The sequence below is a fragment of the Siniperca chuatsi genome, linkage group LG8 (genome assembly GCF_020085105.1).
Source record: "Siniperca chuatsi isolate FFG_IHB_CAS linkage group LG8, ASM2008510v1, whole genome shotgun sequence".
NCBI lineage: Eukaryota > Metazoa > Chordata > Actinopteri > Centrarchiformes > Sinipercidae > Siniperca > Siniperca chuatsi.
In genome coordinates this window covers 17,271,083-17,296,415 of record NC_058049.1, presented here as the reverse complement: position 1 = coordinate 17,296,415, position 25,333 = coordinate 17,271,083, and the positions used below count along the sequence as shown (strand labels likewise).

Here is a 25,333-nt window from a genome sequence, read left to right as displayed (position 1 = left end):
ACTTATTGCGAATTGGTCTTAACTTGACACATAGATGAATTTAATAAAATAACTTCTATCCACTACTTCATTCAAACAAGTTCAGTCTTCACCAAGCCAGGGAGTTAGCTTGTAGTGTAGGCACCACAATGCCCATGTATTTGGTTCAACAGCTGAATGCAAAGGAAACAGACGTAAACTAAGTTGGAGTTTATGTACGTTAATTTTACTCAGGAATTTGACGACCAAAGGAAACACATCGTTACACACTTGAATTAAAACAGTTTTTTTCAGGCACACAACACAGTGAAGCAGATAACAAACCATGCACTTCTGATGCTGTGGGATTTAATCACACATCAGCCCCTCCCTCCCTTCACCAACCTACCATTGTGCTTTCATTTCCAAATATCATGAAAAATGGGTAATAAAAGCTACTAGATCAAAACTGATAATGTTGTGTCAGTTGCTGTAATATCCACAGTGTGACGCAGTAAGTATTACATTATTGTTATTGGCTCATATCCATATGCCAATAAGAGACTGGGCCTGAATTAGAGGCAGGGTTTTGTCCCAGTGAGAAGCAGACTGTCTGCCAGACACACCTGACGCAACTGCCAAATGACCTCTGGCCCTTTCTCCTGCTTACTGCAGAGCACACACACAAGCAAGCATACACAAATTGCATTAAGAAAAGTGCTGCACCCAAGGGTGGTCTTAATAGTTTGGTTACCAGTTGTTACCAGTGTGGGTGTCTGTCATTGTGTGTGTATACGTGCATGCACATGTGTTTGTGTGTTTGTGTGTACATTGACACCAACTTACTGTCTATGGAATCAGTGGTATGTATTTGTTATATTGAAGACAAACTAGGGTTGGGTGTTTTTGTAAACACTCCTCATTCCTAAATGCAGTGCTGTCCAGCTGTAAAAACACTGGATCAATCCTGATGCTCATTCATCATGGTCCAAACTGCAGCCAATATACACAGAATGGAGCCCGAAACACATGCTGTACCCCAACACATCGGTTCAATAGGCAGCAACATTCACATGCTTGCATACACTTGTACATATAGTTCTTACTTCTTCTCACTTCTTACATGGTGATAGTGATTTTTCACAAACAGGATTTAGATGTTATTGTGGCTGGAGTTCTTCTTTATCAACTATGATATACATCAAGGTTAAGCTATTCTCGTGTGCTGTTTGGATCCAAACGCAACATTTGAAATTCAATTCAGTCGTCTTTAAAACAAAATCATATTTCATCATCAGAAAATCTTACAGCAATGCAGTTGCAGTAAAAACTAAACACAACAGTAGGCTTAGATGTTTCTCAGACCTTCCAGATGAATTTGGCCCCTATAAATTGCATGTCAAAAAGATCTTGTGTCTTCCACATATACAACTGTTCTTTTCCTGGTTTGGGGAGTCATTTAGCAAGTAGTTGCCCTGAAAAGTAAAAAAAAAAAATTCAAAAAATTCAAAAAATTCAAAAAGTACTACAAATTCTAGAAAAAACAATAGTCTGAGTTGTTGAAAGACTCTCGTCTTTTCAGTCAATGTGGTCATTTTCAAAAAGAATGCCCTTCAAAAAATAATCCAGTTACAATGAGTGGCAAATGTGGTGTCTCCCTACCTTCAAAGCAGTCTGGCAGTCACTGAAATTATTGAAAGAATTCATTTTTTTTATTGGGCAAAAACTGTTTAAAATGGGATTTTCATCAGAAATCTGAATAGCCAGTGCCACACTTAATTGGTTCCACTCTTACCTTACTGAGAGAACTCAGAGACTGTTGTTGCTGATGGTACTCAGTCAAGCCATCTTACAATCAGAAAGGGTTGCCACAGGGGTCTATCCTTGGTCCACTGCTGTTTATGTTTACATAAATAACATAACACCAAATCAGTACTTCAATGTACATTTTTTTGCCGATGATACTATTTTATATGCACCAGGCACCACCCCAGCCCAGGCCCTCACTTGTCTTCAGTCTGCCTTTGATGCTTTCCAAGTATCACTCTTTAATCACAGACTAGTTTTAAATGCAGAACATGCCAAGTTCATGGTATTCTCCACCTCAACCTGTGACTCTAACTATCCTGCCATTACAACTTTAAATGGCACCCATATTACTTTTACTGAGTCCTACAAATATTTAGGAATTTGGCTTGACAGCAGACTATCATTCAAGATTCATATTCAACATTTGACTCATAACTTAAAAATCAAACTAGGTTTCTTGTACATAATTAAAGGATGTCTGTCTTCTGCCAACTGTAAAACTATTGTGCAGTCAACAATCATGTCTGTCCTTGACTATGGAGATATTCTTTATTGTCATGCTGCCTCATCAACACTTCAGCAGTTAAATCCTGTATATCACAATGCTTTACGCTTTATCACAAGTGACAAATTTCGTACTCATCATTGTTCTCTGTATCATCTCATGTTATTCATCTATAAAGCTCTACTGTTGAAGCTTCCAAACCACCTCACATCTCTTCTCTCATTTAAATCTAGTAACTACAGTACACGATCCAGTAACTACTGAACCTTAGATATCCTTCATGTACTCACTAATGTTGGCAGAACTGGTTTCAGGTACTATGCACCTTTTAAATGGAATGAACTGCAAACTTCCTCTTGGAGATTTTAAAGCTTTATTATCTAAAGTTTTCAATGATGGTGTGGTTTTAATTAATTACCTTGTTAATGGTGTAGTGTTGATTCTGTTTTTGTTTGGGTTCTTTTGAATGTCCTTGTTCGCAGGTCTCTGTTGGAAAATAGATCTTAATCTCAATGAGACTGCCTGATTAAATAAAGATTAAATACATTTAAAAAAAAATATTTTAAACAATTGAAATGTTACAAATACTCTATAACCTATCTGTAGGCGGACTAGCCAAGTAAAGTGTTTGACATTTTTTATATTATTTTGATGTTGATGGTGGTAGTGATTGGTGTTAACATTATCATCATTATCATAGTATTCTATTGCTGTTGTTGCTGAGAATAGTACCCATATTATTATTGATATAATTAATGACAAAACAACAACAATGATAAGGATAAATATATAATGATAAATATGTCAAATGTATAATGAGAGGGTGGCACAGTAGTCTTAGAGTACACTGAGTAAATGTATCGTAGAAAAGGTTTCAGTCGTAGTCATCTGGACACTTTTCAGAATCAAGACGTTTCGGCTCCCATCCGGAAGTCATTCTCAATTGTGAAAAAATTGGACGGGAACTGGAAATTTAAGCTAATCTGAGTTACATAAACCCTGCCCTCAGGAGGGAATCTGCCTGAGTATCTGTTAATAGCTAGTTTCACCTGAAACTGACCTAATAGTTTCAAGATGGCCCAGTGATCAGTAATCAGGCCTATTGTCTTGATTCTGAAAACAGTGTCCAGATGACTACGACTGAAACCTTTTCTACGATAGAACACTCCTGGACGAATGAGGGACTACACCGTCTTACTGAGTAAATGTAATTATTAATTTATGTTTGACCATATAAATACAATATAAAATACAGGCACATTCACATAATCAACACACATACATTTACAAGATTAATTTACTTGAAAAGATATCACAAAGCACAAAATGTTAAAATTTTGTGTGGCAATATAAATCATAGACCTGTGCCTTGTTCTTCATACTTGGATTAGCTAATCCAGGCTAGTATGATGTTAGCCGCCAGCTCAAATGATCTCCTACAGTTAACTCATCTCTTTTGGTGGAGGATTGATGGGATTAAGTTATTTTGGATAACTGTCAAATTAACAATCAAATCAAGCACATGTGGAAGACAAAGCCCAGTTTTAGCACTGTCTACAAACATTATTGAAGTAAACAAGCTTTTAACAACATCAGAAAATATTAATAACATGGATTTAGTATTTCTCTAGCGTTAGTCTGTGTATTGAAACGCCTACCATCAAATAGGGAGTCATAGAGGTTTCTAGTCTTCTGTTTTGAAATCCAGTACCTTTAAATAGAATACAGGGAACATTAAAGGGGTTGTGACTCTCTGGAGAAATACACTTTGCATCTACAGGCGGCGTTCAATTAAATCCTTAAAGCCCTTTCTGCAGGCAGGGGATAGGTGACAATTACACATACGCTCACGTAAACACACACACACACATGCACATTGGGAGGGGAATTAGAGAGACGGCTCTAGAGTCTGACATCAATAAACCCAATTCAAACCTCCAGCTTACATTCTGCCACAAAGCTGATTTCCACTAAAACTCAGGACTACACAAAGAACATGGTCTGTATTGATCATTATACAAATGCGTATATACACCAAGGATGAATTATCCACACAAATGTGTAATGTGTACACAAACACTCATACAATACATGTTGTGTACATACTCTCTCTCTTGCACACACACACACACACACACACACACAGAGCAAATTAAATCCCTGCCTGTCTCTGTTGGCTGTCCAGTAATGTATTCGGCTGCACACCTCCCGTATTTACCAAGCTCACTGTGTCTGGCATCTCCTTAAAGGTGAAAAGCCTCAAAATGTCCCTGGAGATGACCAGGTGGACCCAGTGAAATGCTCACCATTATGATTAAACTATAGACTCCTAATGTACAATGGAGTACAGCGCACAACATCACAACATATCACCAATAAGGATATCACTGTATAGACCACAGTCACAACACAATATAAAAGAAACAAACAAATGAAGCTGGTTGCTGAAGCTCTTGCAACACTGGCAGTGGACAGATGCCTAAAACCATTGATAGGGAACATTTTGATGAAAAGGGACTATACTGTACTTAAAATGACTTAAATGTTTGTTAAAGAAGTACACATTGTTTTTGTACACATACTCATGTAGATTCTTGCTGCACTATTATTTTAATACAGGAGACTTTTCCAAGAATATACATTTTTAAGCAAAAAACATTTTTGCTACTCAAAATTGAAATAAACGAAAATACAGAAAAGGTCAGTTAAGCAAAATTCCTCAACGGTGACGAAATAGCCAAAACTCTCAGGTATATTACCATCAATTGCGAGAGACATTCCTTTTTGCACAGTGACACCTGAACATGCCATCACTTATTATTGGTGAACCTTACCTCATACGGGAGTTGGATTTTGATGACCTGAAAGACTTCTCTTTGAAGGAAGTCCAGAAGAAAGCCAGTGGTGTAGGTATAACATTTTTCACTGCTGCGTTTTGCTGTATTGTTAGGTGTGGCTCTGCTTTACATTTGATTCTCATTTATGTATTCTGTCACAGTTAGTAGTAGGGTGATGTTTTATTTCCATAATTTGTATAGGGTTTTTGTTTTGAACTTTTTGGATCAATAATGTACATGGTATATATAGTAAAACAGAACAAAATTTGGTTAATGAAATATAATATGCAATAAAAATAAATCAACATAGCATGGCACACTTAAAGTTGAGAATCCCACGACCTAAACATTTAAACTTTACTCCAGCACCTCTTTTCTTTCCTCCTTTCACTTAATCAATTGCAGCTGTTAATTAGATACCAGTGTGAACCACATGTTGTCTCAGTTACCAATTAGAGAGGACCTCATGCGTGAATGAGGGAACAGTGTGACGTGGTCAGAGCTCTTTGAGCCGTGTGACTGGTTGGCTTTCCTCGCAGATGAAGAGGCAGCGGGGAGAGGGAGAAAAGGGACAAGTATTTAGGTGAGTGCCTGACCAAAATTTATGCAACACTCATCGATTGAGGGGTGTAAACATACAGCAGAAGCCACTTACCCTGCCTGAAGTTTGTGTTCTGTCGCCTTGCTGTCCCCCGTCTGGGGAACCCTGTCTCCTCTCCAGACACCCATAATGATTTAGAGAGTAAATGAGCCGAGGTGGAGTGGATTTACACAGTTGGGCTTGGCTGCTGCCTGATGCATCTGCTGCACAATGGATATAGAAAAGCTACCATCACTTTCATTAGCCACCTCACTAAATTCACTTCAAATGTCAAAACCTCCTCTAACATGTGTTCCAGGAGGTCCCGCTACATAATATGGACTTTCCGCACTAACTCAACTTGAAAGGACCCAAGTTGTAAATAGATGGGGTGAAATACTGTAGTAAAAATATCAAGTTTGCTTTCGGCCAGCTGTGGTGGGTCATCCACTTCAGATGAGCATTGTCTTCCATTCAGTCAATATTGCGGGGTAATCTACTCTGAGATGTTACGAATTATTTATATTAGATCTGAAAGGCATTTAGAAACATTGAGCTGACACTTAGAGGAGCTATAAAATGTTTTTCATCCAAAAAGCACACGAAACATTAGGCGGAGAGTGTTGCTGGCTTTACCGCACTGGAAAATTGGAGCGATCCACAGGCGTGAATGACAACCAGAAATCTGACCTAGTCTGGGAAAAATGATGCTTACATCCCAACAGAGGAATGCCATGATTACGCAATTTTAGGTCAACAGTGAGGAAATTATGAAGCAGAAGATGTTTACATAAGCTTATGCAGCCTAATTGTTAGCACTGAATCTTTTTTTTTTTTTTTTTTAGTAATCATATCTTCATTCTTCTTAAATGGGCATACTGTTGGTAGAGAAGAAGTGTCTAAACATAATGTTTGTGGTAGTAACCATACAAACAACTATTTTTTTCCTTTTGTAACACACTAGATGCTGCTTCTGAGATAATGGGGAAACACAAATACACACACACACATTAATGAAATTCACCTTGAAGCATAAAATGGACGCCTACTCAACCTATAACTTCCCGGAATCTCCAGAGTCCTCTGCCAGCGGGAAATGCTGAAATCAACACTCACAGGCACACTCACTCACATGTGTAAGATGGAAAAACAGACAGTGTGCTGGGTCATAGATGCCGCATACATAAAAAACATCTGTCCCCCATCCCCCCCTTCAGATATTTACAGCATTTGAGCATTACTCTGACGAACAATGTAATGACATTGTTTTTGCAAGCTTTTGAGGCTAAGTACATTCCTGAAAATGTCCAGCCAACACAACATACACACCACATACTGCATGTCCTGGTGATGTGAAACATCCCAAACAGCTGCCTTAAGCGTTATCAGCATAACAGTGGTACAGAAAAGATACGCTGTACTGCTCATTATTTTTGTCCACAAAACACTGTCTGACTCTTGAGCTTTTAGTAGTTTTACAACTTGCTGTTTTTACTTCTTCCGTCATATAATTGTGTCTTTTATGTTAAAGCCACAACCAAAGAAAATGCTGCTTTGTCTTGCTCGTCTATCCCTGGTTTTACATGTGGAACCCATAAAGTATTCTAAGTCTGTGCATTTGAATATGTTTCAAAAAAGGCCAACACTTGTTGTTCAACTTTGAGGCTGCATTCTTCTTGCTGGGATAGTGATCAGTGGCCTGTACATGTTTCATATACACAAGACGTATACTCAAGCACACACATGCATGTACATGCACACTCTTGGTATTAAAAAAATGCAAACATACACACACCGTTTCTCCAGGCCTTTAGCTGAAGCAGGTCCAAGCGAGGGTCTCGAGGTTATTGGAATGTGATTTCACTGTTTTTGGAGGGGGATCAGATTTCCAATTCCTCTTGGCTCCTCTCTGCCTCCCCTAGGGCTCGGCAGCAAATGAACAGGGTCGCCATGGTAAAACAGGCCCTGCCAAACGGCTGATCATCCTAGAGGCAGATTCGATCCGATCTATGTGGACCCAAAATTGCAATAAACAGCACATGATACTGTGATTAGTTTTATGTCTGTCACCATAAAATAACAGTGAGGATTTAGAACATTTTGTCACACGCTGGAACATTTTCAGCAACAGCTAGAGAGCTGTGTTGTTTCATTTGAGGTTTGGGTGAGACAAAGTGAGAGATGAGTTTGTGGTAAATGGAGAGTCTCTCGCCTTCATGTTTTGTGTGAAATAGTCTCAGTTTTTTAGCACCCTCTCATAGCACCCCCATTCACACATTGACCCCTTTTTCAAACCACTGTTGACAACCACATAACCCTGTAACAGAGGATGTCAGGAGCAATCTGGAGACATTGCTCTCTGGGAGGCCTCCCTCAGATACAAGTACGATATGCCCCACTAAGGAAATAAACTTGGGGAGAAACTTGCTGTCTCTGTCTGTTGTTATTCCAACATTCATTTTTTCTCTCTCATTCACCCTCTTTCAATCTAATAATCATGCCTTTGTTTAGTCAATGTCAATGTCCCTGAGTGGATGTGTCCCTGAGCTTAGGGCAAAGAAGAGGAGGAGGAAAATGAGAGAGAGAGAGGGATGAGGGATGGATACACACACAGAGGGAGTGGATGACATAAAACAGATAATTCAGGGTCAGCAGGTGTCTTCTATATTTATATTTTTCTTAGTATATGTTCTGTCTAATTTCCTGCAGTAGTTTATCCTCATATGACTTAATGCACTTTGTAAACATTGTTTCAGGAGGCTGTATAAATTAAGTGTATTATTATTATTATTATTATTATTATTATTGTGCCAATTTTCATATCTTTAGGGCAAATTAAACCCAAAGTCAGTTCAGCTCAATACAATGCTTTACTATAATTCTCAAACTATAAAATATATATATAAATTATGTTTTTAGGGATGGTTTGAAAAAGCCAAGCATGATGTTAATAAGCTACACTTAACTTGACAGTTCATGCACTATTACTTTATAGTTTACTTTATCATCAACCAGTAAACCCACTTTGTACTTCACACTTATTTTATTTATTTATTATACTTATACCCACTTGGTACTTAATTTATCTTCTGACCTGTATTATAGTGTATTATTATTTTTTTGCTTAGTGCTTCTATTCCTGTGTGCACTGACGTGATAGTGAGCTGCTGTAACAAAAGAGTTTCCCCTCGGGGATAAAATAAAGTATTTCTGATTTCTGATCTGTGTCACAAACACACACAATCACGTACAGTAGATCAACGCCCCAACACCTCACACAGCTCCCCTGCACAACACATAAACCTACACACACACACACACACACACACACACACACACTTTGAAACATTTCATTGTGGTTAATCGACCTATGGCCCACTAAGAGGATGATGGGAGGTATTAGAGGGGAGCAGAGAAATACCTGGGTGGACCAGGACACTGGAACACTGGAACACTCATATTAGAAAAGGTAATACCTCATCCACATGAATTAAAATGGACTTGTATAAGCCAAGCTGCTTCTGTGTGAGGGTGCAAAGGGTCACACACAGTGATGCATTTGCTCACAAATACAATGAACGCACAGATTAATGCATGCACACAAAGACACAGAGCCACAAGTACCACACGTCTGCACGTTTTTCTCTGTGTTTATAATGAGAGCAGCCTTCAAGGATTACAGTGAGGGTAAACCATTCTGCTTACCATCCTTTCTTTTCACTCTCTATGTGTCTCGACCGTGGCAGCTGGACTGCAGGTGTGTGTGCCATCCATTTGATTTTCTCTTTCTCACTCTCTCTTACTCGGTTCAATTCAATGAATATTTATTGGCATGACATTTTGATAAAAAAAAACATATACATAAAAAAAGTGAAGTGTGCTATATGTATATGGGTAAGTGGACAATGTTTTCCTCATGCTTTTGTGTACTTTTGGTCTGGCTGTTTTTCATAATTTTGGCTATGCCACTAAGGGAACTCTTAATGCTATAGCACACAATAATATTTTAGACAATAGTATGCTTCCAACTTTTGTGGTCTTGGGGACGGCCTGTTTCAACATGACCAATGCTCTTGTGCAAGTGAGGTCTAAAAAGAATTGGTCTTAGCTTGGAAGAACTTGACTAGAATGCCAACAGGAAGCCAACATCAGTGCCAAACCTCAGTAACGCTCTTATGGCTGAATGGGAGCAAATCCCTGCAGCCAGGTTCCAAAATAATGAGATGTTCAACAATCACATATGGATGTAAAGTTCATGTGTCCACATACTTTTGGCCATATAAGTTAATAAATTAATACAGTCAATACAGAAAATAGTGATACACAATACTTGAAATGAAACAATTAATTACTGACAACACATGTAGAGAAAATAAGAACCAGAAAGAGAAAGAAATACGATTAAGTGTATTACAGTATATAAAAATAAAGACGAAGAAAAAACCCAGGAAAGCCATTATATATTCATATATTCTTTGAAGTGAATGATATTGTTCTAGTTTTGGAATTGACAGTTTTTTCTCCCAATAACTGAAATAAATAAAAAATGTCCACTTCTTTTAACTGTCGTGTACAGAGCTGAGGGTGGGTCACTCTCTCTCTCTCTCTCTCCAAAACTCTTATAGCAGACATCAGAACTCACCACACATCTTGTCATACAGATGAGATATAGCCCCACATTCCTTTAATCACCATTCCCAAACTTGAAAGATCCATGCCTCACAATATTTTATTGCCAAGATTCCACACACTGCTCTGGCGCATATCCTCTGGCTGGTAACAAATGCATTAGCTTGCCCATAACAGTCTACTTTAGCATATTTGTTTCCCAGCAGGAGTATTTAGAAACCGTAATAAAAGTCAACCAGCCAGAGTATTTTTCTGTCGAAGAGAAAAAGGGAGTATGAAGGGCATTCCCAGTGGCACAGAGGGACTCAGTGGTGACCAAGTGTTAAGTGACATGCGTCCAATATTCTGTTACTGTGTCTGTTTTTTTTTAGTCAGAGCTGGGTAAAGAGGATATACCCACATCTGAAGCTAGTAGCACCAGCTGTTCCTGAGTTTAACTTTAGCATAGTTATAACATAAGTGTTTACAACGTTGAGATTTACACATGACTAAATTCAAACAAGTTGCACCACATAAAATAGTTCTTACGTAGAGATTAGTTGTTACTAAATATTAGAACTGCCAGGTGTAACTGTTTTATAGCTAACTAAACCAACTGACAAAGCTAATATTAGCTTGCTAACATCTGAGAGTGAAGACAAAAAGAATATGGTTGACACATCTGACATGACACTTGATAAATTGCTGTTTAATAATGACATTAACTGGGAAGATTTTAAATGATATTTCACAAAAATAATGTAACATAACTCAAACTACAAAATGTTAGACTTAATGACCAACTAATGTCAGCTAATTTATATAATATATAGATAAAATACAGTAATACTTACATCTAGGATTGGAAGATAAGTTTAATATATTGTTTGCGCACTTAAAAAAAAAAAAAAACCCTGTAATGTTTGGAGGTTATGCTACAGCTTATGATGCTAAAGTGACTTTCTGTTTACAAAGTTGATAGCAACAGATTTATACATTACTAAAGTCTTAATTAGCTTAGAGATTTATGAAGTTTTAATGATGCAACCTAATTTAATAAATCACCAGGTTGAAACTAGCTAGTGGTTAAAAACTTACAAAGGACTTTAAGCACAAACTTCATTATGGTTTTACGAATAGCTGGTACAACCCAATCCTGACCACAATGACACACACATACATACACATATATAGACACAGATAGACGCCCATACTAAATGCAAAAACTTAAAGCAAAAAGTGGAACCATTTGGTCACCACCTCACACGAACATACACATATGCACCTACATTTTCCTTATCCACATCTCAACCTCATGTGGCATGGTGGTGAATTAAAGAGGGGAGCAGTGAGTCCGTTTCCCCCTTTAATTAATAACTGTCTCTGTTATTATCAAAGCCACACTCATCTTTAGCAGAGAGGAGAGAGGAAGTCCTCCCTCTGTACCTCATAAAAAAACAGAGAGGGTGGGGGACAGAGAAGTTTGACGTCCATTGCAGAAGAGTAAAATACAGGACATGTGAACTGTAATAGCAGTCAGCCAACACATTTTGCTGCTATGTTGCTTTTTCTGTCACTAATACATATGATGAGGGGGTACATGAATCTGTTTGCAGTTGCTTTATGGCAACAGTAGCACAAATTATACATCTTTTAAACTATAGTTGCATATTTCTAGCATGTCTCCACATGTGTTGTGTTTGTCTACATGCGTATATACAGTGGTGTGCAAAGGTGTTTCCCCTTCCTGATTTCTTTTTTTGCATGTTTGTCACACTTAAATGTTTCAGATCATCAAACAAATTTAAATATTAGTCAAAGATAACACAAGTAAACACAAAATGCAATTTTTAAATGAAGGTTGTTATTATTAAGCAAAAACAAAATCCAATCCTACATGGCCCTGTGTGAAAAAGTGATTTCCCTCTAAACCTAATAACTGGTTGGGCCACCCTTAGCAGCAACAACTGCAATCAACTGTTTGCGATAACTTCAACTTCAACTTTTGTCTCATCAGGCCACAGAATATTTTCCCAAAAGTCTTGGGGATCATCAAGACTTTTGGGAAAATACTCTGTGGACAAAAATTTAACTTTTCAGAAGGTGTGTCCCATTACATCTGGCATAAAAGTAACACCGCATTTCAGAAAAAGAACATCATACCAACAGTAAAATATGGTGGTGGTAGTGTGATGGTCTGGGGCTGTTTTGCTGCTTCAGGAGAATGTCCGGCCATCTGTTCATGACCTCAAGCTAACGCGAACTTGGGTTCTGCAGCAGGACAATGATCCAAAACACACCAGCAAGTCCACCTCTGAATGGCTGAAGAAGAACAAAACTTTGGAGTGGCCTAGTCAAAGTCCTGCCTTAATCCTATTGAGAGGCCGTGGCATGACCTTAAAAAAAAGGCAGTTCATGCTTGAAAACCCTCCAATGTGGCTGAATTACAACAATTCTGCAAAGATGAGTGAGCCAAAATTACTCCACAGTGCTGTAAAAGACTCATTGCAAGTTATCGCAAACGCTTGATTGCAGTTGTTGCTGCTAAGGGTGGCCCAACCAGTTATTAGGTTTAGGGGGCAATCACTTTTTCACACAGGGCCATGTAGGTTTGGATTTTGTTTTCCCTTAATAATAACAACCTTCATTTAAAAACTGCATTTTGTGGTTACTTGTGTTATCTTTGACTAATATTTAAATTTGTTTGATGATCTGAAACATTTAAGTGTGACAAACATGCAAAAAAAAAAGAAATCAGGAAAGGGGCAAACACTTTTGCACACCACTGTACTTATGCTGCACTTGTATGTGTGTATGTGTGTATTTGCATGTGTGTGAGTTGTGGGGGTTATCGGGACTCAGGTCTAATAACAACATTGATACTGTTCTCACAGAGGCCTCTGAAGTTGCCTCCACTCCATCAAGTCAGTATGTGGTTGCCCGGCAACCGAGGTCCGGTGTTCCCGAGCGGCACTGTTTGTTCCCTATGAATGATCCGCCAGAGTGAGGAAAGATGGGTGGAGGTGAAGATGAGAGAAGGAAAGACACAAATTGGTAAATGGAAGACGCAGCCTCGAGGGGCCCTGAATCAATGCCTGAGCAAACAAGCTCTGTCTATCTCTCTCAGCCGCCATCTTTCTCTCTGTTGGATAGTACGTCTGCATCACTGTCTTTTCTTGCTCTCTCTGACCCTCTTTGTTTCATATAGTCTCTAATTCATTTTTTACTATTTTACATGCACTCTGTCAACTAATTAACTCCAATTTTTACTTTAAAATGTTCTTAATTTCCTCTAAATTATTCAGCTTTCTATCTCACCCCACAGGCTATTATCTACCCAATTCTCTCTTCTTCTCCACTTCTATTTACACTTTTCTGTTCCTGTACCATTAATAAAGATTGTGTCTCACTATATAATATCTAATTTCTCTTTTCCAACTCTCTGTAGCAACTGACTGATGAAAACGGGCTATAATCTTGTATCTAGTGCCCAGTGACCGGAGTTCAGGGATTCCATGCTCCTAACGGAAAATCTCTGCTATTAGCTTCTATTTCTCATGAAACTACTCTATGTGCACTGATACAATTTTGACACTAACTATAGGATGTGTTAATTTGATGTGTTTAATGACAATAAGTAATTATCCTATTTTATGTTACCATTTCATTTTTCATATTTAGTAGCAGTTGTCACGTGACTCTTAATGTATGGCAATACTAAAAGTTTTGTGCCTGTTAGAAAGTGCACCTATGTGGCTCCAATGGTTTTTGTTGCTTTCATGTCAGTGACCTGCAATTTATCCAGTGCTAAGACTTGAAACATGAAGGAACTAAATACAACAGAAGATGGATTGCATGATAGTAGAGATCAATGTTTAAAGAATTTACAAGCTGGCGCAGTTCAGATGGCTATGTTAGTTCTAATTACCAGTATACATAATGCTAAAACCAAAGGCACCCCTGCGACTGTCACATTCATCCAGTCAGGTAAATAGCCACTGAGTTACTTTATAATAGTAACATTATTATTGCAGTATTATTAAAATGATTGTTACCTTAACAGTGTTAAGTTCCATTAAAGTCTTGATGAGCGTGTAATTGTAACCACTGACTTAAGGCCTTTACACACCAGGGACGTGATGACACGAAAATGCTAAATACTTGCCTGCGAATATTTCGCATCAAAAGTATTCATACCGGCAGCAATGCAAATTTGCAACAGTTCAATAAAAAGTTTGAATAGATTTGCGGACGTGTTATGTGCAGTGCCCAGGTAAATAGCTTCACAGAGTGCCTCCCATATTTGATTAATACGACGGTATTGTTAGGTAGCTAGCTTACGTTAGCTAAACCTGCTATGACACTGTTGCCTTGCTACCAACTCTACTACATCCAAAAGTAAACTACATAAGCTAACGCTATTCACTATCTTGATAGCCTAGTTGTTTGGCGATGCTACTCCACACATTGTCCTTGAGATCATTGTCTTTATTTGTGTTCTTTATTTATTCTTTTGTTGTGTTCTTTATCATATAATACAGGGTAATAAGAAACACAAACAATCAACAGGAGGAGTTGTGACGTGACGTCTGTTCCGCACAATATGATTGGTTGATGCCTTCATTCGCGGTGAGAAAGCTCAGAAAAATCGACCTTGTTCAGAAAACAAATCATGCCGCTTTTTGCGTGAAAGTACTCATGACAAAAAACTGTTTGAAAAAATACATTGATGTGCGAATTATTCGCATGAAGAAAACATCCCTGGTGTGTAAAGGCCTTTAATAATAAAAATAAGAATAAGTTGGTATGTAATTGTGAAGAACCCAAGGTAATATTTCAAAGGAACATTGCAAAGTAGAGATGGTATTGCCAGACATAAAGTGGTGACGAGGGAAAGGGTTGCAGAGTGAGCTGAGGGATGAGGAATGGTGAACAGGTCTGCAGAGGAGGAGTGGACACATCTGGGTGGTATATATTCATGGAGGAGTTGTGAAGCATTGGGGTTTAAGTCCCCATTAATTTTACCAATACAACTTCAACCATGAACCATGTATAGTACACAGCATTAATTTATTAATGTAACATTTAGGGGCATATATTTTCACATTCTCTCCCTATGCACAAATAAATTTTTAACACTGGCAGTACGTAACGAGGCCAGTCAGGCTGCAGTGCATATATTTTAACATCATTCTGCAATTGAGCAAAAGTACTCAATTAGCAGCAAAATAAAAGAAATAAACTACAATGTACAATTTTTTCCACTTTGAAAGCCTAGTTTTATGAAAATACCATCTTTCCAGCAGTGAAATATCCCTTTAACAACAGAAAATAATACTGAAAATAGAATTAAGTATGTAACATTTTCTCTACTGGGTTACACAGCTTTCACATAAATCACACACACTCCATTAGAGTAAGTCATGTTTTTGTTTCTTTACACCTGACAACTGTTGCTTGTCTTGCGCCCAGGGGGTTAATATTTTTGACAGTCCTCCGTTAAGGACTTTTTGAGCGCTAAATGCCTGAAATTGGTCGGTTCGCTCAGATAGCAAAAACGGACCATAAAGTATGATGACCTGGCATCAAGGCTAAACGGTGACTACAGTAGGCAAGTGAGGTAAAAGTTACCCACCAGGGACAGTGAAGTCATGGCAGGCACAGTAAATCCAGGCTACCAGTATAAAGTAGACACTTAATAAGGTTGTTGTAAAGAAAAATCTGAAAAGAAATACAGGTCATTTATCATTTCTGGATGGTAACACAGCGATGAAACCTAAATGTTGATGTTGGTCAGATCTGCATTATGGCTGCATAGAGGATATTTACCCTCCACTATGTATGCTATAAGCCCAGCTAACATCTTTCCCTCCCTATGTGGCTATACAGTCCACACCAAAGCACAGCAAATGCAAAGAAATGGATTTATATGAGCAATATTTCAAATACAAGTTGCAATGTGAGAAATAAAGTTAGGCTCTGCTGACTTTCACAAGCTGAACCAAAATAACTGTGGCTTGACAAAATCATTCCAGAGGCCAGGCTATGAGAGCAACAACTGAAACAGATTCATACACTGTGAAGCATTATGTGGAAAATGTGGAGATCGAGTCTTGGTTTTCATTTTGAGGTCTGTGGAAGCTATATGACATCAGCGCATGTCTTTGCAACTTTGTGAAACAGTGTTCAGCAAGCCATCATTTTCAGTAAATGTTATGAAAGTATCTTATTAAACTAAGCACTCTTTTTCTTCAGAATAGTAAGCTAATGGATCCTGACAGATCTTGTTCCACAAAGGTTCAGACAAAATCAGTTTGTTAAAGTTGGTCCCAATGGAGTCAGGTTCAAAGCAAACATTGAATGCTCACTGAAGCGTGAGAGTGTACCTGGCCTTTCTGCCAAGTTCGGCTTACATCAGCACTGAGACCTAACCAGCTAGGGGCCAGAACAAACACATACACATACACATGGACACACACACACATACACACACACACAGCTCCTCAAAGGACACAATGTCCTCAGCACCATCTCTTGTTCTTTTCCTCCTTTTTCACCCTTTCCCCCTTCCTTAACCTAATTATATCTGTCCTTATCCTTTTTTCTCCTCCCTTGCACTACAGTGCTGGCGTTCTCACCACCACTAATGACACGGTGTGATCTCCACAGAGTCCCCAGCCAGCGAGCTGGGGTCACATATGTTCTATATCATCTCCTGAACACTTCCATATGGAAGCATGCCACCCATGCCAAGATCTGACACAAACACAGTGCCTCTGCAGGAAGAGAGAATCTAAGACGGACAGACAGAAATAGTTGAGTGAAAGACAAGAGAATAAACAATACAAAAAACAGACAGAGAACGATGGACAGAGAGAGAAAACGAAAGGGTGAAGACATAAACAGAGGAGAGTGCAGAGAGAGAGAGAGGAACAGCCAATTAAAACCAAAACAGGGAGAGTGAGTATGATGGAAAAAGAACACATACCAGGTCTACTTTTTCCCTGTTTGCTGTTGACTTAGGCAAACAGAAGCAGTCATAAACAGGAAAGCCCAAAGTGATGAAGCACCATGCTGCTACTGTATGTCTCCCATCTTTTCAGAATAGGTTTGTTTTTGTTTTGTTTTTCAATCCAGACCTTATTGAAATATAGTTTAAATCATTTGTTCAACCCTCACTGATAGCTTAAAAAGATATCACTCTGTTGCAGCTCCTTGTTGGGCTTAAATGCAGCATAATAAGAGAATAATTTTATTTCTAATATAATTAATCTACTTTTTGAAGAAACCCCATAGACATGTCATATAGACATGTATATGTTCTACTGATTTAAAAGAGGTTCATAAATCATGCTTTCTATGAGGTTTTATTGATTCCATCTCTGCTACATGGGTGTGGAAACTAGTGCAGAAAAATAAAATCACCCAAATCTAATGAAAAACAAGCTTTGTGACCTGATTTTTTTTCAAATTGGTACAACTGAAAGGCCTTTCTAAATATACTGTGAGCTTTCCACTTCTAAAAGAGGATCTTTCATGCCAAAATCTGTGTCCCATTTGATTCTGTTTAAAGCTGCATTCATTTTTGTGGAGGCAGCACAACAAGCTGAAAATCTAACTTTGACATACTATCAACTTATATAGTTTTTATGGCAAACAAGTTTGCAAACAGTTGTCTATTTACACATCCTTTACACTCTTTACAGGAAGGGCCAGAGCCGCCTCTATTTTCTGAGAAGGCTGATGTCCTTCAACATCTGTCGGACAATGCTGAGGATGTTTTATGAGTCTGTGGTGGCCAGTGCTATCCTGTATGCTGTTGCATGCTGGGGCAGCAGGTTTAGGGTAGCGGACGCTAACAGAATCAACAAACTGATCCGTGAGGCCAGTGACATTGTGGGGGTGGAGCTGGACTCTCTGTCGGTGGTGTCAGAGAGGAGGATGCTGGCCAAACTACATGCCATCTTGGACAGCGTCTCCCACCCACTCCATGATGTGCTGGTCAAACAAAAGAGTACCTTCAGCGGAAAACTCATTCCACCAAAATGCACCACAGAGCGCCACAGGAAGTAATTCCTGCCTGTAGCCATCGAACTCTTTAACTCCTCCCTCTAAGTGTTAGTCTATATGACCTTAAGTCGATAAACTGGACATTGGATCATTAACATCACTGCAATACTTGAAATAATTGTGCAATATTCTCTGTTTAATACGCCGGTGCAAAATACTCAGTTTTCAGTTTAATTTATTAATATTTATTCATACTTCTATTACTGCTGTGCAATATCCACCATCTCATAATAATCTTAATAAGCTACACATTACTTATATTATTACATTGTATTATTATACCATACATACTTATCATCAACCGGTAATCCACTTTGTACTTTACACTTATTTTAATTTTATACTTATGCCCACTTGGTACTTAATTTATCTGACCTGTATTATAGCGTATTATATTTTTTGCTTAGTACTTCTATTCCTGTGTGCATTGACGTGATGCAGCTGTAATAAAAGAGTTTCCCCTCAGGGAAAGTATTTCTGATTCTGATTTCTGAAGTTCGCAAACATTTGCCTATTTACACATCCTTTGACTATCAAGAAGACACTCAGGAACATTACCATTTCATTAGCATTCATTTAGAGTCATGTTTCTGGCCACCTGATAAAAGTCCAATATTCACCCTTTTAGCTTTGTTTTGGTCTCCACCAACTCTTGAGAATAATATCTGGCTCTGCTAAATGCTTCACTATGTTCACCAGGTAGTCACTAACTTTGCCTGTGTGTCATTTGGTGCAGGGTAGATGGCGTACAATGGGTTTATCAGAGCTGCCTGCAGCTGCTTGAACCGGGTTGATGATAGTGGATGCATGCTGTAAAACCAAAACAATGAGCTGCAAGACATTAAAACGCTCCATACACACATTTACAGTTCTGGGCTGGAAAAAAGTGAACCTGTCCTTTAAGTAAATAAGAAGATGAATTCTTTTCTCATATACCTGGTGTTAAAATGTGGATTTCAATGAATGAACTTTGAATATAATGCACCGCTATATAACATACACATGCACAAGCAGACACACTCTGCCTCTAACGAAGCCTTAATCGCTTGCTATGACCCTGAGTTAAAGAGAAATGAAGTAAGGACAAGAGACGGAAGGAGCCAAACAAGTTGGTTGCCATGCAGATGTGTGTGGAGGTTGTGAGAACGCCGCTCTGCCACTAATCAGCCCATCACCCGGACAACATCAAGCCTTTTAACATCACAACTTACACCGCTGATGGAGGGGCAATAAGACCTTGTGCTGGAAAACAGGCAAACAAAGAAAACAAAACGATATACATGGAGCATTAAAACAGAAATATTAACAAGTTTCACAAGTTTTTAAGTAATGACAGAATTACAAATGTAGATCCATGTGTGAAGAGTGTAGACACGTAAACACACACTTGCAAATACACGCAATAGTGACAGGTAAATAAATAGTGTGAGTGTGTTTTTATGGGTAAATGTGATGTTTCAAGCATGATGCAGGGCATACCCACTTTATATGGCAACAGCCAGAGCTAGCTTTTCCTCCAGGGTTGACATTTGGTATGAAGTGCTATAGGGGGCAGAACAGTTTGTTCATACGTGTGTGTTACGAGTCACGTTGTTGAGTGCAGCCTGTAATATACAGGACATACATGAGAGATACACACGTGCAAAATACAGACTCATTCAAATTAACACAAAAACGCAGGCTAGGTGTATGTGATGGCACATTGAGCAAGTACATATAAGCAAATATACACACTCATCATGGGAGTTGGTAAAATGTTGGTTTTATGTATGATAAAAACATAAAATCCAGGACAAAAATTTAAGTATATACTGTTGTGTCTCTTGAATATTTCCCAATACTAGACACTTTTAAACATAAGTATTTAAAAGCTGCATTAAAGGATAGGGCAGTGGAACAAGGTGAAAACACAACATTGACATATTATTACCATGTAAATTTGTAATTAGCAAATGCTCATATATAAACTCGGCAGACACAGTGCAACATTAGCATTCATTTCGAGTCGTGTTTCTTCCTACCAATCCCTGGAGGAAAAATCCATCTTAGTAGCTGTTAAATGCTCCACTATGTTCACCAGCTAGTCAATAACTTTGACGGGTACTGGGATGGGTAGCTACAACGACTTTATCAGAGCTTTTTTGCTAAAATGCTGCTGGTGGAAATAAGGTTGATGAGAGTTCTGAGACTGAACCAAACACATAGTGATTTGAGCCATTGTTAATATAATAACATGAATTAGTGCAACTGTAAAGAAACTCGGAAGACATTGAATATATGTAACGCACACCCGATATAATTCTTTGTGTAATCATTTGAACTGTTATACCTCAAATACAGCCAGATATTCTAACTGCAAAAAAGTCCCACAAGCGAGTGTGGGTAGTGCCCTTGCTTACAGTAGTCTGTTTTAATGCCGCAACTGACAACCTTTAATGGGATTTTGAATGTAACCTACCAAAGTCTGACACCCACACGTCTGTGAGGGACAGTAGACAAGTGATCACAGAGAGATGTGATCCTCTCTGCGCAACGTGAGATGAAAAAAGCACAATCGCAGAGCGCTTAAAGTGAGTTATTGTGTCCCCATCACCCACTGATAAAGTGATGAAAATTTGAAAATGTAGAAACTGTGTCCTTGATATGTCCTCTTCAATTCTTTTGCTATTGATGTGAGATTTTTGGCCAAAATATAAAAAACATTGTTCATGTTACTCCTGTTATTCATAGACAGTTGTTCATGATTTGTGGTAAGAGTGAAGTCAGGACAGTCTGGTCTCCTAATCAGGGACCATATTGGAGTATGTCTGTGTTTGTATCTGTTCTTGTATGTGAGGCAGCCAAACACGTGGTGCGCACACTCTCTCTCTCTCACACACACACACACACACACACAAGCAAAAATACAAACACAGCATGGTCTGCAGATGTACCAAACTCACAGGAGGCAAACACGCAAATAGCATCATGTGTCATGTTTTGAATCATATACTTAAAATTTCTCCATAATAAGATGCACGTGCCTGCGTGGCACCCTGTTAGTATCAGAGGACAAGAGTGTGTGTCAGAGGATGAGATGATAGCGGCTCAGTGGTCATATGATCCGAGGAACTCTCATTTGCAAACATACCTGTCCTTGAATTCTCTGTTCCTTCACCACAGGTTTCCATGGAAACCGGGTAAAGCAGGGAAGTTGTGTGTGTGTGTGTGTGTGTGTGTGTGTGTGTGTGTGTGTGTGTGTGTGTGTGTGTGTGTGTGCAAGAGAGAGAGGATGAGAGAGTTTGCAGGTAAGAAAGTGCTTGCATCTTACAGAGCTCACTTCATTTTTAACACCTGGTTGTCCCATTAAAAATTTGAGTTGAGAGTGATTTTCAATGATGAAAGGATGCTTGAGATAAATGGCTGGAACCATAACAGTGTAAAATTCAAGTTAAAATGGATAAGAAGACATATAGCTATGCAGTGGTTAAATGTGTTTTGAAAAATCACTGTTTTGCTAACAGTAAACACCTCTGAACCAATTCTACAACTTTGCCCTTGATAACAAAGTCAAAGATCAGGCACATAAGCACTGGTCTCATTCTGAGGCAGCCCTCATCAGCCACAGCAATACCAATGATGTATTTACAAGCGACAGACAGAGAGGTCCCAGTGAATTTTTAATGAAAGCACTGTTTGAAATTTTGAACAAGCTCAAATTGATTCATGATTTTTTAATGGGGCCTGTGGAAGCCTCCAGAATTGCTGATTGTTTCCCGCACTATGAGCAAACATCCACAGCAGGGGGAAGGAAAAAAAGGGGGCCGTGACTCAGACAAATTTCTTCCATTTTCTCCCCTACACACTCTTAGCACAAATTTTAAGAAGCCAATATCCTGTCCAGTCAGTCTTAATGTTATTGCATGTAACTTGATGACACTGAGAGTCAAACACTTTGTAGACATGCCATGCTGGAGAGCATCTCCCTGCTCATTTAAAACTGTTTAGCTAGCTTCAACATGCCTGAACTTGACTTTGGACTTGAAGGGCTAGGAAAAAAAATCTCCCAAGGGTGATAACATCCACATGGAGGTCAAACTGAAATGTAATAAAAACAGACTTTGAGGTCCTAACACCACTGTTGATTTCTTGGCTCCAGTCGCAGTTATGTCATCTTAGTGAGATCACATTTAGAGGGACACTTCATTTTGGGAAACAAGATTATTCACTTATAAATATGGAGCTAGAGCCATGTTTGTGTATGGTTTAAAGAAATGAGATACAACATGTTAATTGGTGAGCTTTAGAGGTGCTGGTAGGCGTTTTTCTTAACTTTGGGGAGAGCAGGCTAGCTAGCCTCCCTCCGCTTCCAGTTTTTACGCTAACCTAGGCTAATTACTTAACAGCTCTGGACTAATGATACACAAATGAGATACAAGGTATTAATTAGTGAGTTTCTGAAGTGCTGGTAAGTATTTTTTTTTTTTTTTACTTTGGGGTAGTACTGTACATTTTTTGATTTGAAATTTACCATTTGAATGTGGGAATAAATGTTCTATTCAATTTGTAATGATCTGTTCAAATAAAATAAGTGTATAAGTGCAACAGGCCATGCCTTGTATTCCAGTGGGAGGGATTACTAAACTGTACTGTTCATCTGACTCAGATTAGTAGACTAGGCTATTATTGTTCTCTTTGCTAACGCAGAATGGACTGGCGAGCTGTGCTACAGTGTCTACAGTGTATTTTAGGATAGGCTACATGCATTGCAGTTGAGTTAATTCAAACAAAATATGGGTTGATTAAAAGGTATTTCTGATGTTTTTTAAGTGACAGCCATACTTTGTAGAGAGCCAGATTAGCTGTTTTCCCTTGCTTCTAGTTCTCATGCTAAGATAAGCTAATTGCCTCCAACCCCTGTAATTAACACACAAACATGAGAGTGGCATCAATCTTCTAACCTCACTCTTTTTCTTAATCAATAAGAAGACTGTGTATATTATAGATTTTGAATATTACTAACAATGTAAAATATAAATTTACATAAAACATGCTACAGTGACAGATGCTACATATTCTTTATGTGTGTGTGTTTTGAAGCAGGGAGGGTAAATTTCTTGCCAGCAAGCCAGTACAACAGTCTGTGTCCAGGAAGAGCATGCTTGTGAGCAGAAGGAAACTTTCACAACAAGCCCTTCTGGTTTGTGTCCCATAATACAGAATTCCTGCTGTTCTCCAAGTGCTCTGCTTATGTTGTTGAAAGATGCAGATTCAATCGATCTGGAATGAAAATCAACATCTAATTTTGCCAGCCAAACTTTAAGTCTACTCTCGGTTTTTGTCAACACAGGAGGATAGAGACATATTCAATAGAAATGAAAATTTAAATATAATCCATAAAGATCCTCCTCTGGCAACCTCATCAACCTTATTTAAATATTTGAACTTCTCTGTAAATAGTCCAACTCAAACAAGTAAGATTATCTCCAGCAGTCAAAACCCCAAGCAGAAGGAAGTTCAGATGAAGCAGTTGGGGTAGTCGGGTAGGATTCTGTCCATAAGGTCACTGGAAAAAATTGTCCATAAGGTCACTGGAGAAGGACTTTAGGATTCAAAACTTTGCCTTGCTCCATCCAGCGGTAATAAATCATGAGACAGGAAAGTCAGGTTGCAGCTATTGCTTCATGGCAGAGGTTCAGGTGCCCATCCCTTCCCCTCCTCTGCCCTCACTTAATTTATATTACAGGTGTAAAGCAGTCTCAGCTCAGCTAAAGGTCTCTTCCAAAACCCTCAGGGCCACGGCTCGCCCCGGCCTGCAATAATTTATGAACAAAGTTGCCAGGCTTTACGAGACAGGAGTGCCAAGTTTGTGTTACCTTTATCTATTCTGGACACAGACTCTGACTGTCTAAAATATAGATCAAAGATTGTGGTCTGGATATAGATTAAGAGAATGTAGCGTAGAAAAGATGGACTCATTTAGTGTAGTTTAGTTTAGTGTTTGTGCAGGAACCAAATCTTTGCATGAATGTTTTTGTGCTAAAAAAACGCCTGTTGGTGACAGAACAGTGGTGTCATGATAAAATGACACTGAGGAGACGTTACCTGCTTTCACATGTCAACGTAAAGAAGACGTCAAGCCTGCAGGGTGATCATTAGACCAGGGAAGAGCCATGGACCATCTATCTGCACTGTGTGAAGACAAGCAGCCTGTCAGAGCTGAGATCTTTCTTCTCTGCCTCTCAATGTCACACTAACCCTTCTCCGTCCCTGGTGCTTTTTTTTTTTTTTTGCTTTTTGTCTCATCTCATTCTCCTTCTCCCCATCCCTCTCAGTTGTGTTATTTGTCCACACGGCTCTCTCTTTCTCTGCATCTGCAGTACAGGCGAAGGAAAGCCACATGAGAGAGCCTGGCACACCGTATGATGGGAGCAGAGGCCACACACATCATTCAGCCCTGGCAGATATTTGTTCTCTTTCCGTAGAGGAGGGCAACACTATTAGACTGCTTAGAGCCATCCATCATCCTCCGCTCTGACTCTGCGCTCGGTAGCATCTCTCTTTCAACTTTTTGGAGGTCAGAGGAACAGAGTGAGCCATCTCATTGTTCCCTGGCATTTCTGCTACATGCCAGCGTCGGGGAGCTGCAAAGCCGAGCGATGGCGGGAAGGTAAAGGCTGCCATTTCTGTGAGAACAGGCACAGGGTCGAACTAATAGACTGGTTTCTGACAACAAACACTCAGGTGTCACCAGGTGCGGGTTAAAGAGATGGCAGGGCAGTGAGTACAGGTGCCCCCACTGGTTTTGTAACAAGAGGAGGTAGTTCAAAGGCTCCTGCTGCTTGCACAACAGACATTTCCCACCTCTCTGCTGTCTGTCACTGTGTTACACAAGCTTCTGTGCAGCACTGTGAGGAAATGTGGATTTTCTGGAGACTCTTTTGCTTTCCACCAGCCTCTGCTGGGCTAATCTGCAGGTGTGCTATC

At 39.1% G+C, this 25,333-nt stretch overlaps 1 long non-coding RNA gene across 3 annotated transcripts; it reads right to left on the bottom strand.

Annotated features, from left to right (window-relative positions):
- Positions 1-231: 231 nt before the first annotated feature.
- Positions 232-14,803, bottom strand: LOC122880385. Of its 3 annotated transcripts, none has more exons than XR_006378919.1 (7): positions 14,353-14,803; positions 6,714-7,696; positions 3,931-5,913; positions 2,691-2,758; positions 1,754-1,853; positions 1,621-1,642; positions 232-1,433 (listed from the first exon to the last, which is right to left on the bottom strand). It is a non-coding gene; the product is annotated as an uncharacterized LOC122880385 (long non-coding RNA). The 3 variants fall into 3 exon arrangements; XR_006378918.1 differs by having other exon boundaries at positions 7,485-7,696; XR_006378917.1 differs by having other exon boundaries at positions 3,931-7,696.
- Positions 14,804-25,333: the final 10,530 nt, after the last annotated feature.